The following is a 14387-nucleotide window of genomic DNA, read 5'->3' as shown; positions in this document are numbered from 1 at the left end:
CAGCCGGCAGCTATCTATTAAACTCCGCACTAGGCTCTTGCAGTGCTACATCTCTGGCCAGTCGTTCTTTATGGATGCGAACCATGGACCTTAAAAGAAGACCTCAGGAATAAAATCGAAGCATTCGAAATGTGGTGCTATTGTAGAATACTCTGCATCAGTTGGACGGACAAAGTAACGAATGTCGAGATCTAGGTTCTTAAACGTATGGCAAAGAAGGTGGAATTGGTATGCATTGTCAAGCAGCTTTCCTATTTGCAGCAGCAGGTTGCCTATTTGGGTCATGTGCTGCGACATGGCAGATATCATGTATTGCACACTATAATGATGGGTGACGTAGCTGGAAAGCGGAAGTTTAGAAGAAGGAAAATGTCATGGCTTCGTAACATCGAGGAGTAGATCGTGGAACATCTGTTCAGGCTAGCTCTGGACAAAGAAAGATATAGAAAACTGATTGTCGACCTTCAATAATGGAGAGGCATTTGATTAGAATTATGGTATTTTTAAAACATATTTATTCATTTACATCAGGCAACTATGACTCATGTAATTTATAACTTAAGGACTATCACACATATAATATAATATAGAAACTAAATAACTAATTTTCACGAATTGAACTTGTTGGCGACGTGTGGCGCAATTTGGTGTCAGGTAAACGGCCGCGGAATCGCCGATTATTTTGACAGGATGATCGTTTTTATTGCACAAAGGCTCTTTCTAAACAGATTTTAAATATTTTTAACCGACTTCAAAAAAGAGGAGGTTTGCAATTTGACAGTAAATTTTATATTTATGTACGTTACGTGATAACTCCCGGCATTTGTGAACCAATTCTGATAATTCTTTTTTGTTGGAGAGAGGTTATCTTAGAAGTGGACTCTGTGCTGAGATTATTTTGATTATTATCCAATGGCCTTTTGAAATTATGTCAGATATGGTGGAATAGCTCAGTGTAATGTGGGAGATCGAATGGTTTTTTATAGGAAAATTCTAAAGCAAAGCATTCTAAGTGCTTCATTTGTTAATGTATAAGTATATATTTTTGTGTTGTTTATGGTGTTGGAAGGTGTGAAAAGAATGATAAATTTGAAAAAAACACCTCTAGAATAAAGTTACAAATTTATGAAGTAACAAATGAATTTGACTTATGCGCTTTAGCCGGTAGCTGTATTAATTTAAATGAATAAATATAGGATAATAGGATAATAGGAAATCCTTGTTAAAATTTTACGAGTTAGATAATATATTATTCAACCCATACTATTACGACTGCTAATGAAATTACGTAACTAGAAGCCGACATACAGTGCCAACGAGCACTAATACAAGAACTACTAAAACCTATAATTTACAGTACCACAGCACAACTAGTATCAGAAGAACAACACTCAAAATCGTATCACAGAACAACTAATACTAGAACCTAAATTATACAGTATCACGGAACGACTAACAGAGAAGCTTAGATACTAAAACCTACATATATTGTACAGTGACATTGTCACTAATAACATTAAAAAACAATGGTAAGACGGTAGCCAGGCCCATGCGATATAAACTCCGGCAATGACCTTTCATGCACGAATAGTTTTTGCTTTGTAAAAAAATAACAACGCTCTATTGATTCGTTATCTGTAATGGCATTGCTACAACTGTCGTTCTTTTATAAATAATACCTGCATAATAGTAATATAATGACATAGACCTCTCTAGAAATTGGCACAATAACCTCAATTAATAAACGCAGTAAAAGTTCCTTAGAGGGCTCAATTTACATTGTTGCGGAACGGAATGGAAGCAAATGTTTGTAACGAAATAGTGTTATTTCGATGACGTCATGATGATTCATTAGGCTATGTATATAGCGTAATGAACTTCATGCCCATTTTCTAACATACATACTAGCTACTGACCTGAGGGAATTTCCGAGACTGCGCGAAAATTTCCCGGAAGTCGCACGACCTGTTTTTTGGATTGTATCTTCATTGTACACACGCCAGCACATCAAGCTACACATTGACGTATCTTGTTCCGTTGCACTGGAGGCGATTTTCGAACAAAAATGTGTAGTCTGATGTGCCGGTGTCCGTACATGAAACCAAATACTGTCATAACTCAAAAATAATTGAATTGAGAAAACACGATTTGAACATTCAAATATCTTTCATATAAAATTCGACTTCCAAAGTTCGTGGAATTACATCTATTTGCCAAGTTTTATTGAAATCTGTTACCGGAAAGTACGCGAAACCGGATTCATCTTCTACTTTGCCACTCCTAGGTAGAGGTGGAATCTTTTCTTTAAATTTAAGTGGGCTCTATACTGAGGTACCCTCTTTTCAACAAAAAAATAATCATCAAAATCGGTTCATAAATGCCGTAGTAATCGTGTAACATACACACAAGTAAAGAAAAAATAAATACAGTCGAATTAAAAATCTTTTGCTTTTTTGAAATCGGTTAAAAACAAATGCTGACTTAATCTTATTATTTGTATTTGTACATAATAATTAGTAATTCACTTATAAACGAAGTATAATTTTACTGGTTCCATTCAGCAATTTCTTGAACTTTGAAATCGTATCTTCTCAATTTCATCATTTATGAGTTGTGACAGTATTTGGTTTCATGTACGATATATAGTAATAGTGATACATTGTAAATTATGTTCGCCACCCATGATCCATGCCATCGACCCAGTTTTGACAACTCATGCTTACATCACCAGTTTATTCTGTGATCCGTTTGACGTTTAAGATTACCATGAAACAAGTTAATCTGTTTGTTAGCTTTTAATCCAGCTATTAAAATGATAAGGTCATATGTCACTTTAAGTAATTTTATTCTAAAGGAATATCAAATGTGAGGCCGATGTAATTCGGTAACTAATTTTATTGTCGGTCGTCTGCAACATATCTAAGTGGATTGTAAGATATGCGACCGTGATCTGAATTCTGATATTGTATGCCGTCTGCAGTGAAAAGTCTTAAAGCGCAGAATAGGTGCGTAACAGAAGCGAATTACAAAGGTGTAATCGCTAAATGTGCCAAGGCGATTATTCCGTAAATGTAAGGGATATAAAAACCCTAAAACTGATATCGAAAGTACGCTACCTCATACCCAGAAGCCTAGTCGATCTCGTACTGCATTATTAACTTTTTTTAAATAAAACTAGAAATTTTGAAAATTGTAACATTAAACCCTTATATCCCATACATTAAATATAACATTCGAAATCATCATCAATATTTCGTTTAGGTAAAAAAAAAAGCTTTGTTTTAAATAAACTTAAGTGTAATAGTTTAACCTCAAGTGGTATTTTATTATATATGTCAACACACATTTTTAAACAACTTTTACTGCATTTAGCAGTCATAGGAATAGTGTCAAGTCAAATAACAAATACATATCCTAGAAATACAAGAGATGAAATAGAAGTACGGCCCAAACAATGCCAATCAGTAGATCTTATAAAAGAGAGTTCGTCCAGGGAAGTGATGCCACCCCATGTATTTCTGCCGCAAAGCGTTATTATGAGCATTATTGTGTTCCGGTTTTGAAGGGTAAAGGTGCTGGTGAAATTACAAGCCCATGGGATTTGTCAACTATGGGTGTTGGGCGCAGTTGGAGTGCCACTCTTTGCGATTTAAAGCTCTGAGTGGCACTGCAACAGCCATGGATGGGCGTGGCTTATCATTACGCGTACGACTTGTACGTTTCGTCTTTTGTTATCGTAAAAAAATGTTCTTTTTTGATGTTACTTAAAAATAACAAACAAAAAGAAAATCCATAATGCTACTTTCAGGGCGTTTTTTTTATTTCATTGAGTTTAACTAATTTACTATTAACGTTAATTCTTAGTATCTGTGGATTATAAAATGGTTGATTGAATCGGTTCTTCGTCATCAGAATAATCGAATATAAGTCACGACTTAAAAGCCCAAAAAAACGTTAAGAACATAACATACTAATGAGATTTATTGTCTTGTCAATGGCATTTACAATGTGCAAAATGTAGTTTCCCACTCTTGTCAGAACAAAGTGGACAAAAAATCTGATACGTTTAAAAATGGTTCAACACTATTTGTTCCTTGTTGTCTAACGTTGAATAAGCTTGATGTTTTTTTATTCTTTATTACGTGTACCCACGGTCGCTCTAATGCTTCGAATAATCTGAAAAAGAACCACCTTTCCAGATGTAAACACATCTTTTAAAAAGAAAGTCACGTACTTGAGAAGTGCATCTGCAAAAGAACCACCGCTTCGGTCGTGAACACATTTATAGAAACTCCTATGACTGAGGAAACTTTCATAAGTTTCTCAAAGGTATTGCAGGCCAAACTAATAATGCAAATGTAAATGGTTCATTTAATTATAAAATGAAGCATTTCCCTTCTTTTCACTTCTTTGTGGGAAATGCCATTTCATTATAAAATGAAGCATTTCCCACAAAAAAGTGAAAATTATCAAATTGTTAGTTTGGCCTTTATACTTAGAACCCATCAATATCACCAATAAGCATTTAAAAGTCGACAGTACCTCAAGTCGAATTAAATTTTATTCATTTTGTTTGGGTCGAGCGGACACTGGCTTTATTTTTAGAATTTATTTTTTTTTACAAACGAAACTAAGCCATTTGACTATATACTATGCATGTTCTATTTAAGTAGTTCAGTTTATATAAAAAAAATCATGGGCATATTTATGTAAAGTGACTATTGAAGACAGAGGTTTTCCAGTAAAATTTCGCGGTAAGTTTGTGTTATTTTTCTGCCGTGAAAATTTTTAGGAATCATGTTTTCACGCCGTCTACTAATCGCAGTGTATATCATCAATTTTTTTTTTTATCAAACTATATTTTTTCCAAAGTGAAAAAATTCAACACTTTCACTGTTTTACAGAATCAACCAAAGCCATTAGAGGCTGTATCGACTTTTAATGAAATTCGAATAATCTGCTTACTCGATCATCGTAGCAAGAGTTCGTCCCGAGAAGTACTGCCACTGTAGCGAATCGCTACAAATCTCTTTGTATATTCCATAATGTAGTCTTTTTTCAAGCTTAGTTTTCATTGACTTACAAATAAATGGACGACGGGTCTAATACAAAAACCACGAAAAAAATGTCCCAAGTCAACCTATTCGAAATTTAAATTGTAATGTCATCGCAGTATCGCGCTGTCAGTCGAACAAATGAAGACTAAAGCGGAGTTTGGCGCTCTGTATACGATTTTAGCGCCTTACAAGTGCGGACACTTTTTAGCGCGGACCCGACTTCCATATAATTGTAAGTCAATGTTAGTTTTATATTTAAATTCTAAATTGAAATATGTTTAGTTTTGGCGCCTTTTTTTTACTTTAGCTAGTTTTTGTTGTTTTGTCTTGATAGCGACAACGTGTTTCCTAGTAAATTATTAAAAGCTGTAAGTACATTTGCTTGGCCTTGCTCATTCGTCTCCCTTTAACCCATTGATACAGTTTGCTACAGCCACCTTACCTATTTCGGCCGCCAAGCAGTAATGTCAGCATTACTGTGTTCTGCTTTTGAAGGGTAAGGATGCTGGTGAAATTGCAGGCACATGGGACCTGTCAACTGTCTCTGGGTGTGTGACAGTGGCAGTGACCCTCAGATCTTTGTGATTTAAAGCTCTGAGTGGCACTGCAACTGTTATGGACAGGCGTGTAACTTACCATCAGGCGCACGACTTGTTCGTCCCGTTACTTAATAATATAAAAAAAAATCATATATTAACGAGGACACACTTGCTTGCTTCAAAGCATGTAACTATATTTTTCTATCACAACATTATTACAACACAAAGGCACACGCTCTTTTTAGTTCTGAATCATAATTCTATTGTCTATAGTACTCGCTACTGGACTGAAAAATGTTATTATATTTCTGTACACGGAACTATAACGAGTTTCAAAAAAAAGTCGCATTTTTGTTAATTAAAATATCAAATATGACGCTACTCAAACGCTTTATTGTCTCCTGATTGGTTAAAATATAAACGGTTCTTGGCCAATCACGGGCACTTCTATTCTATCTCTTTAGTTTTGTTTTGTTGCGTTTGTATGGCTTTTGTATGAGTCATGTATACACTAAATATTGGTTCTGTTTCATTACATTAATTTACCTGTATATGTAGAAAAAGTATTACATTACATAATTTCGGTCTCAGAATCTCGTACTTAAGAACCCTCATTATGCGATTGCATAAATACTATTAGTATATTTTAATGTACATTAGTCGTTTAGCACTATTCTCTTTGTAGTTTCCTGAGTTGCAGTCATCTATGTATAACATACATTACGTTATAGATTTTATTAGTGTCTTTTGTTTCATTACGGATGTGGCGTAGATCTTGTTTGTCTGTAGGTTTTATCATTGGATATCGTGCAATATCATTTTGGCATCTTGTTTACTAGTCATTTGAATTTGGCCTTTGTTCAGTTCCGTGTTAACAGTTGATTAACTAGCTATAATCATCTATTACAGGTATTATTCAAAATGTCCGCTAAGTTTGTTAGTGAATTTGGTCATGTCTTATTCGGCTCTGATTCATTGTTATAACAAAAAATATCTTAGTGAGAAACGAACTTATCTAAATTTAGTCCTCGTCTGGGTTTTCTGGGTGCTGCCCCTGAATTTGCTTTTGTTACTTGTGCGAACAAATTACCGGGAAATTCCCAGACACAAGTAATTCGTGTATTGAATTATGCATTTTATTTGTAGCAACAACATAGTTTCATTCTCTTATATATGTTTTTTTATGATACCAAGTAACAGGACGAACAAGTCGTGCGCCTGGTGTTAAGCGACACGCCTGTTCATAACAGTTGCAATGCCACTCCGAGCTTTAAATCGCAAATATCTTAGGAGTACTGCCACTGTGCCTGTAATTTCACCAGCACCCTTACTCCCGTTCACACGGCACTGCATTCCACGTTTTTTTGCAGTATAAATCTTACCGAATAAACAGTGACGCAGACATTAGATATAGAACACACACAGCTCTTTAAGCTTGTCAAGCAAATCGAATGGACTTTAACGTATTCGGTGTGCATTGGCGCATAGTATTAATGCATCTCTTTCACACGACGCGAAGTCAGACGTTTTTTATCGAATAGACACCGAACAAGCGTCGTCTGCTATTGAAGTATCTTTTGGAAGGAGGGCACGATTTTATTACTTCGAAATGACAATCTTATATAGACAACGATTTATTGATACCTTTAGTGAAACAAAGGCCCGTTTTTTTTCATCATTCCGCAGATTTTCGTCCAATTTTTCTAAAGTGTTTGTACGTAGTGCTTCTTGAAACTTTGGATAAAGCAAATACCTTCTATTCTTCAGGCAGCAAAGCCGTTGGCGTCTTTTATGCTAATATAAAAGTGCAACATAGCGTGGATCCATCACAGACGTGTTTTCATCGCGGTTGCTGTGTGAATACAGCGGCTACACGTCTTTTACACGCATGAAAATATATCGTATGAATATCCCGCTGTCTATCCGTTTATAATCTAATACCTCAGAAACGTGCAGGACAATGCCGTGTGAACGAAGGCTTACCCCTCAAAACCGAAACACAATAAATGCTCACATTACTGCTTGGCGGCAGAAATAGGTAAGGGTGACATATTATAAACGAAATGAAACTATTTTTCCGCATTTAAATCGCGTATATTTGTTTTTTTCAAACAAACCAACGTTTCGGGCTCTTTACAGGTCCCATAGTCGTGGTTGACTGAGGTGGTACAGTCATCAAACAGTCTAATATTAATGCAAACCACCCTATTTTTTCACTATAATCAATTTAAACATTGATGTTTAAAATAAATTTATTTCATTTCTATTTACGACAATCTAAACAAACAAAAGCAAACTTACCTGTGGAAAGTAACCTCAGTAGTTTTATAATCATTTTCGAGCCGAGAATTGCATTTTGATACTTTTTTGTCACGTCTCGGTGACGTTGTACTCGAATTCAAGATGGTGACTGATGTCACTGTTGCCTGTGGACAACAGTGCCGTGGGTACCGGTTGGAAGCGCAGATTAGCATCTATTGTTTATTAGCTTAGAATAATAATGCATAGAAACCTAGTCCGCACACGCTAAGTGAGGCAAATTGAAGCGCGCCAAAAGGTACACGAGCGGGCGGGCCTTCAGTGCTCAAGGTCAACTTGCACCGCGAACAGATCAAGAATTTTAGCTAAAAATGACGAAATGTGCGGTAAATGAGTGTAAAAATACGTCAGACAAACATAAAATAGATACTAACATCACATTCCACAAGGAAGTAACGCTTTTCAACTTGTATTTTTATATAAATATTCACTAAAACCGAAAATTAACCTACTAATAAAACTAGCCTACATGAATTTTATTTTTGCCTCCCTTGTGACAGTTCGTTTGATATGAAACTATCATTCTATGCGTTATTATTCTAAGTTTACAAGTATAATATCATTACTCATAACAGTTGCAGAGACACTAAGAACTGCGGGTCACCGAAGGGGAAGCCGGAAAAACTGTTTTTTTTTAGATGAAATGTTTTAGATATTGATTATTTATTAACGGTCTTACAAAAAATCTATGAGACACCTAAAAAATGTGCTATTTGTTACATGATAGGGTGTACTTTATCCGATGATACAAAATCCTGAAAACAGACTAATATAAAAAACTAAAATGAAATATTTAAGAACAATATATCTAACAGCGGTAGAGCTCCTTGTGAAAGAGTTCCTCCAGGGAAGTACTGCCACCTTACCTATTTCTGCCGCCAAGCAGTAATGTTAGCATTACAGCGTTCCGGTATTGAAGGGTAAGGGACTTGAAATTCCGGCACATGGGACTTGCCAATATATGTCCCAGGGTGACGAGCGCAGTGGCAGTACCACTCAGATCTTTGCGATTTAAAGCTTCGATTTGCTTGACAAGTCCGTTGTGTATTCGATAAACGTAAAGAGCTGTGTGTGTTCTATATCTAATGTATGCGTCACTGTTTATTCGGTAAGATTTATACTGCAAAAAAACGTGGAATGCAGTGTCGTGTGAACGGGAGTAAGGGTGCTGGCGAAATTACAGGCACAGTGGCAGTACTCCTAAGATATTTGCGATTTAAAGCTCGGAGTGGCACTGCAATTGTTATGGACAGGCGTGTCGCTTACCATCAGGCGCACGACTTGTTCGTCCCGTTCTTTGGTATCATAAAAAAAAAACAAACTTTGCACATAATTTTTATATGGAGATAATTTATTGAGTTCTTAGGTTTTCGCGATTGTTACACATAGGAAATGAAACTATTTTTCCTGATTTAAATCGCGTATATTTGTTTTTTCAAACAAACCGACGTTTCGGGCCCTTTACAGGTCCCATGGTCACGGTTGACCATGACCATGTCAAAAACAAATCATGAAAAAACAAATATACGCGATTTAAATCCGGAAAAATAGTTTCATTTCCTATAGATAATTTATTTTTAAGTATTATGGAGAACTTGCTAAATTTAACATTACAAGTGCAACTATCATTAACACTCCAAAGTAGCAAAATAAGGCATTTTTAGCATACATAGGTATGATAGCAGTATTTACATGGATACTTTCATTATGCTATACCAATAGTTTGTACCGAGTTAACATTTTTGACAGGTAACCTATTTTAAAGAAAACTCTTGAAAGAAATTGAAAACTGTCTTTGTACTTCAAACAACACGGAAGTTTTCTACGAATATTTATTCAATTCAAAGAAAAAAAAATTCTTTTGTCTAATAGCAGGTACAGCGGTTCTTCCTGTATATTTCGCAATAGAAAATTAATACCTTTGTAACCTATTAATACGAGTATAAATGGAAAATTATACTTGATTGATTGACAATCACCCCTCATGGAAGAATGACATAAGAGAAGTTACGTCAAAAATGTTATAACCCACTGAAACGCTGGGGTTTTAACGCCTTAGGCTTCCAGCAAAATAAAATTCAGTATATGACAGGTGAAAACCTGTATATTTCGAATTTTTACAAAAAATGCTCAGGGGTAGGTACATCGGATAGTTCGCTCAGCGATGACACGCCATTGCCTCATTAGACACTTAGATTAGTTTACGAAACACTCGCGAATGACGTCACTGCACGCTAGTCACGGGCTCAGCGGGACGCACTGGTCTGAGGCGACTAAACTGCTGTGACCACGGTGACGCGTGGTAGGCTCGCGGCTAAGGTAGACCCTGCTGTGGTTGTGTCAAACCTAACAAAACAGTGAATGAAGCAAAATTCTAGTTTTAATGTTTTATATTCACAGCTTAAATGAAAAACTGCTACACTACATCCTCTCCAATTCTTGTAACTCTATCGACTAATATTGCCGACAGAGTTACAAGAACTGGAGAGGATGTGGGGTATATTTTTTTGTATCCAATGGAGCAATAAACACTTTTGACGTAACTTCACTTATACCATTCTTACGTAAGGGGTGCGAATGTTGAGGACGAACCTGATCGAGTCGATAGGTAGATACGGTAGACACTGCGCTCATGTCACTTGTACATGCATTGTACACATTAAAATTCTAATAACTCTCCTTTCTTCCTTAAATTTTTGATATATTCACTTAATATATGCATGATTGACAACTTCCAAAACTCAGTGCATTTCTTTCGTATTGCGTAATTGGACATAACTATTTAAGTAACTCCGTAATCTCATCCCATCTCCAGCACACCAGCAAGAGGGCTGGCTCCGCAGCTGAGCTGGCGAAAAGAATAAAAAGTAATAAGTACCAGGGCCTCGGCTCCGACTACCTATTTACAGTCTTTGGAGTCGAAACCCTTGGCCCGTGGGGTCCCGGTGCCCTTAATCTGTACAAATATTCATCCAAAAAATGAATAGAGCCGCCCCGGCTGCACATATAGTACCCTCCATATTTTTTAGATAGGTACCGGAGCTGTAGGCACGCTCACTTCCCGTTGCGCATTGCACAACTTGCGGTTGCCACCACTAAGCCGTCGTCTCTAAAGTCCACTACCAAATCTCCTCATTGGTGGCGGAGCTGTAAGGCACGCTCACCGAAGAAACAACGTCTCTCCAGTTCCCAATAACCTAAGCGACTGGAGGCACCGGAGGATATCTAATTTGTCCTCTACATTATTATATTATGCAATATGATCAATGGAAATTAGCTCGCTTGGGGTCTGTAGTGTTTAAGGTGAACACATTACTATTCTGAATAAAGGTATTAAATTATAAAGTTTACCTCACACTCCGAAGTATAATGCAAATCCGATGGAATATCGATCTATTGACTAATCCGCGACCTATACGCTCACCTTGCGCAAGCGCACCGGTACTAAAATAGCATGTAATGTCAAGGGAATGCAATACCGTGATAGGTGACGGTATTCGGGTATTAGGACTATTGTTTGGGAATATTTTATTGGTGATATTGAATTTTGAGGAATTTCGCGTGTTATAATGTTAACAACCCGTGCACGGCAGTGTAATCTAATACTTAAGTATTTTTAACTAGGATGGTCACAACAATTGAAAACAGTTCTATCGCATTCGAATGAATCACCAATTACCTGGCTAATACTAGAGAATTCCCTGTACCTACGAGTACCAGACCAACGGAATTAATCCCGGGGCTGTACCCAGAAAAGGCCGTTTCTGAAATTGACCCTCCATATCCAGCTTCAACAACCCCTAAGCAAACTGTCGGGCCACCGAAGTCTTCTGTAATACATACCACATTTATACATACATACATAGTATGTACATAGATGCAGGATATTTTATATTGAACGTAGCCATAAAACTCTAATTAGAAATGTAACGTTAGGATAAGATTGAATAACTAGAATGAAGGCTAGGAATGAATGATTGAGAGAATGAAGGGAGATGAACGGTGGCAGGCGAAGAGCAGATACAGAGAGAATTTTGGTTTTGTACACGTGCCTCATGTTATTTTTATAATTAAGAAAAAATAAATGAGAATAAGTTACGTGCCGTATTTTATTATCAAGAAGAATTTTCCCCATCCCACACAGTTTGAAAGATAGGTGATATGATCACAATGATAACCGTCATTTGTTACTGACAATGTAGACAACGTGAAGCATAAACAATTTTACAAAATACAAACACCGCTATGTCAGAACCATGAAATAATTTGTTGACATTAGGTAGAGCTGTAATAGTTTATGAGTCACAAGTTCATTGTACTAATATTGCTCTTGCATGAAGTTATCTTTGTCTAGGCGCGTTCTTATGTAAATGTTAAAATTACTAAGTTCCCAGGCGGTACAAGGTAAATGAGCGATTACAAAGCGACTCAGAGGGCGCATACTGTACACGGCATACGTATGTTTGAGCACGGAACAAAAGGCAATATATTCCAATGACACCGGACCCAAAAATCTATTCATATTATAACAACATGTGACGCGGTCCTAAATTATAATGCTAATTAAGGGATAGCTAGCTAGCTGCAAATCGACTATATGATAGCAATATGTATTCTAAGATTTTCGCGGTTATTCATTGATCGATTAACGAACGATTATCAGTAATCGTAACGTGGTAAGAAAATGTAACTGGATAATCACTTACGTAAGGCATTCGTATAAATGGCATGTTAGATATAGGCTAGCAAAAAGACAGGAGATAAAATTTGAAGTCTGTCTGTATCTGCATGTTTGTCTGCCTGTGGCATCGTAGCTCCCAAACAGATGGACTGATCTTACGAGTCCTCCTCAGCTGGAATTCAATTTTTTCCCGTACTAATACGGTTCATTTTGCTTGGGTCGAGTGACAGGGACACTGGCTTTATTTGAAAATTAAAGTTTTTACAAACGATTTTAAAGCCTTTTGAATAATGTATATCGTATAGTACAAGTGTTCTATTTAGTTCAGTTGAATTTAAAAAAATCATTGGTATATGTAAAGTATGTATTGAATACAGCGGTTTTCTTGTAAAATTTCGAGGTAAGTTTGTGTTTCTTTTCTATCGAGAACATTTTTAGGAATAGTGTTCTCACACCGTATGTTAATCAGCGTATATCCTTAATTTTACTATATATTTTTTTCAAGGTGATTGATTCAACGCTTTCGCTGTTATGCGGAATCAACCATAGCCATTTGAGATTGTATAGACTCTTAAGGGCCTGTGCACATGGCATATTTTATACGCGCCGACGACGCTCATATTAAGCGCGTTAACGCGATTCAAATGCGATGCAGTCGCAGTGAGTAAACCTTTGCACACGTTTCACAAATTCAGTGGCGCGGTAAACGCGCATCATCTGCGCGTATACGCGCCGCAGACGCGCTGTAGCCTCGCGCATTTTGATAAGAGATAGTTTTAATTTTAGTTTTTGACATCAAGTAACTAAAAAAATATAAAAGCATGCATAACGTATCTTTTTAATCATATACTAAAATAGGTTTAAGAGAAATCACCTAGTAACTGTAGAAAACTATTACTACGCGGTTCTGGGTTTTATTTTGCATGCATTGCGCTAGAAAAGGAATAAAGAAAAGAAATCACAGCAAAAGTTATCTTCAACATGAAATTCCAAATGTAAACCCAAATGGAGAATATAATAGGCTTCTCGCTTGCAGCGCGATGTTCGATACAGACAAGCTTTAAGATTGTTGCGTTTGTATCAATACAAACGCAACAATCTGCTTTTGAGCCTCTACGGCGCGCGTTCGCAAAACACGCGTCATCGGCGCGTATAAAATGCGCCGTGTGAATAGGCTCGAAAGCGGTTTAATTTATTTGAAGGCCAATTTAATCGCAATGGTTCGTAGTTATGCTTGATGATCTGAGTCAGAAGGCCTGTTCACACGAGCTTTGCGAACCTATCGTCATGCAGCAGACATAATAGCCTTGTTTCATGTTCTCACAAATGTGAATTCACAAGAATAACACTGTACGTTATTGCTATGAAGATATTGTAGTAATGTACATATATATATTGTAGTAGCAGTAGAGCTCCTTGTAAAAGAGTTCGTCCAGGTTAGTACTGAAGTTTTTTAATTTCAATGGCCTCTCACAGCATCCCGGGTAGATAACGGACTTCTTTTGCAAGGAACTGGGGTTTGTCAAACTTGATTGAATTAAACTGTGAGTCTTGTTTGCGCGACGGTGTTTGACATCAGCTATATGTTCTTTGACGCAGGTATAAATACTTCGCTTCGTTTGTCCAATATAAGAGAGATTATCATTATACACCTTACCTATTTCAGCTGTCAAGCAGTAATGTAACCATTACTGCGTTTCGGTTTTGAAGGGTAACGGTGCTGGTGAAATTACAGGCACATGGGACTTATTAACTTATGTCTCAGGGTGACGGGCGCAGTGGTAGTACCTT

The sequence above is a fragment of the Hyposmocoma kahamanoa genome, unplaced genomic scaffold (genome assembly GCF_003589595.1).
Source record: "Hyposmocoma kahamanoa isolate Upper Pololo Valley unplaced genomic scaffold, ASM358959v1 160, whole genome shotgun sequence".
Taxonomy (NCBI): Eukaryota; Metazoa; Arthropoda; class Insecta; order Lepidoptera; family Cosmopterigidae; genus Hyposmocoma; species Hyposmocoma kahamanoa.
The sequence above is the reverse complement of the archived record's forward strand: the minus strand, read 5'-3'. Positions refer to the sequence as shown.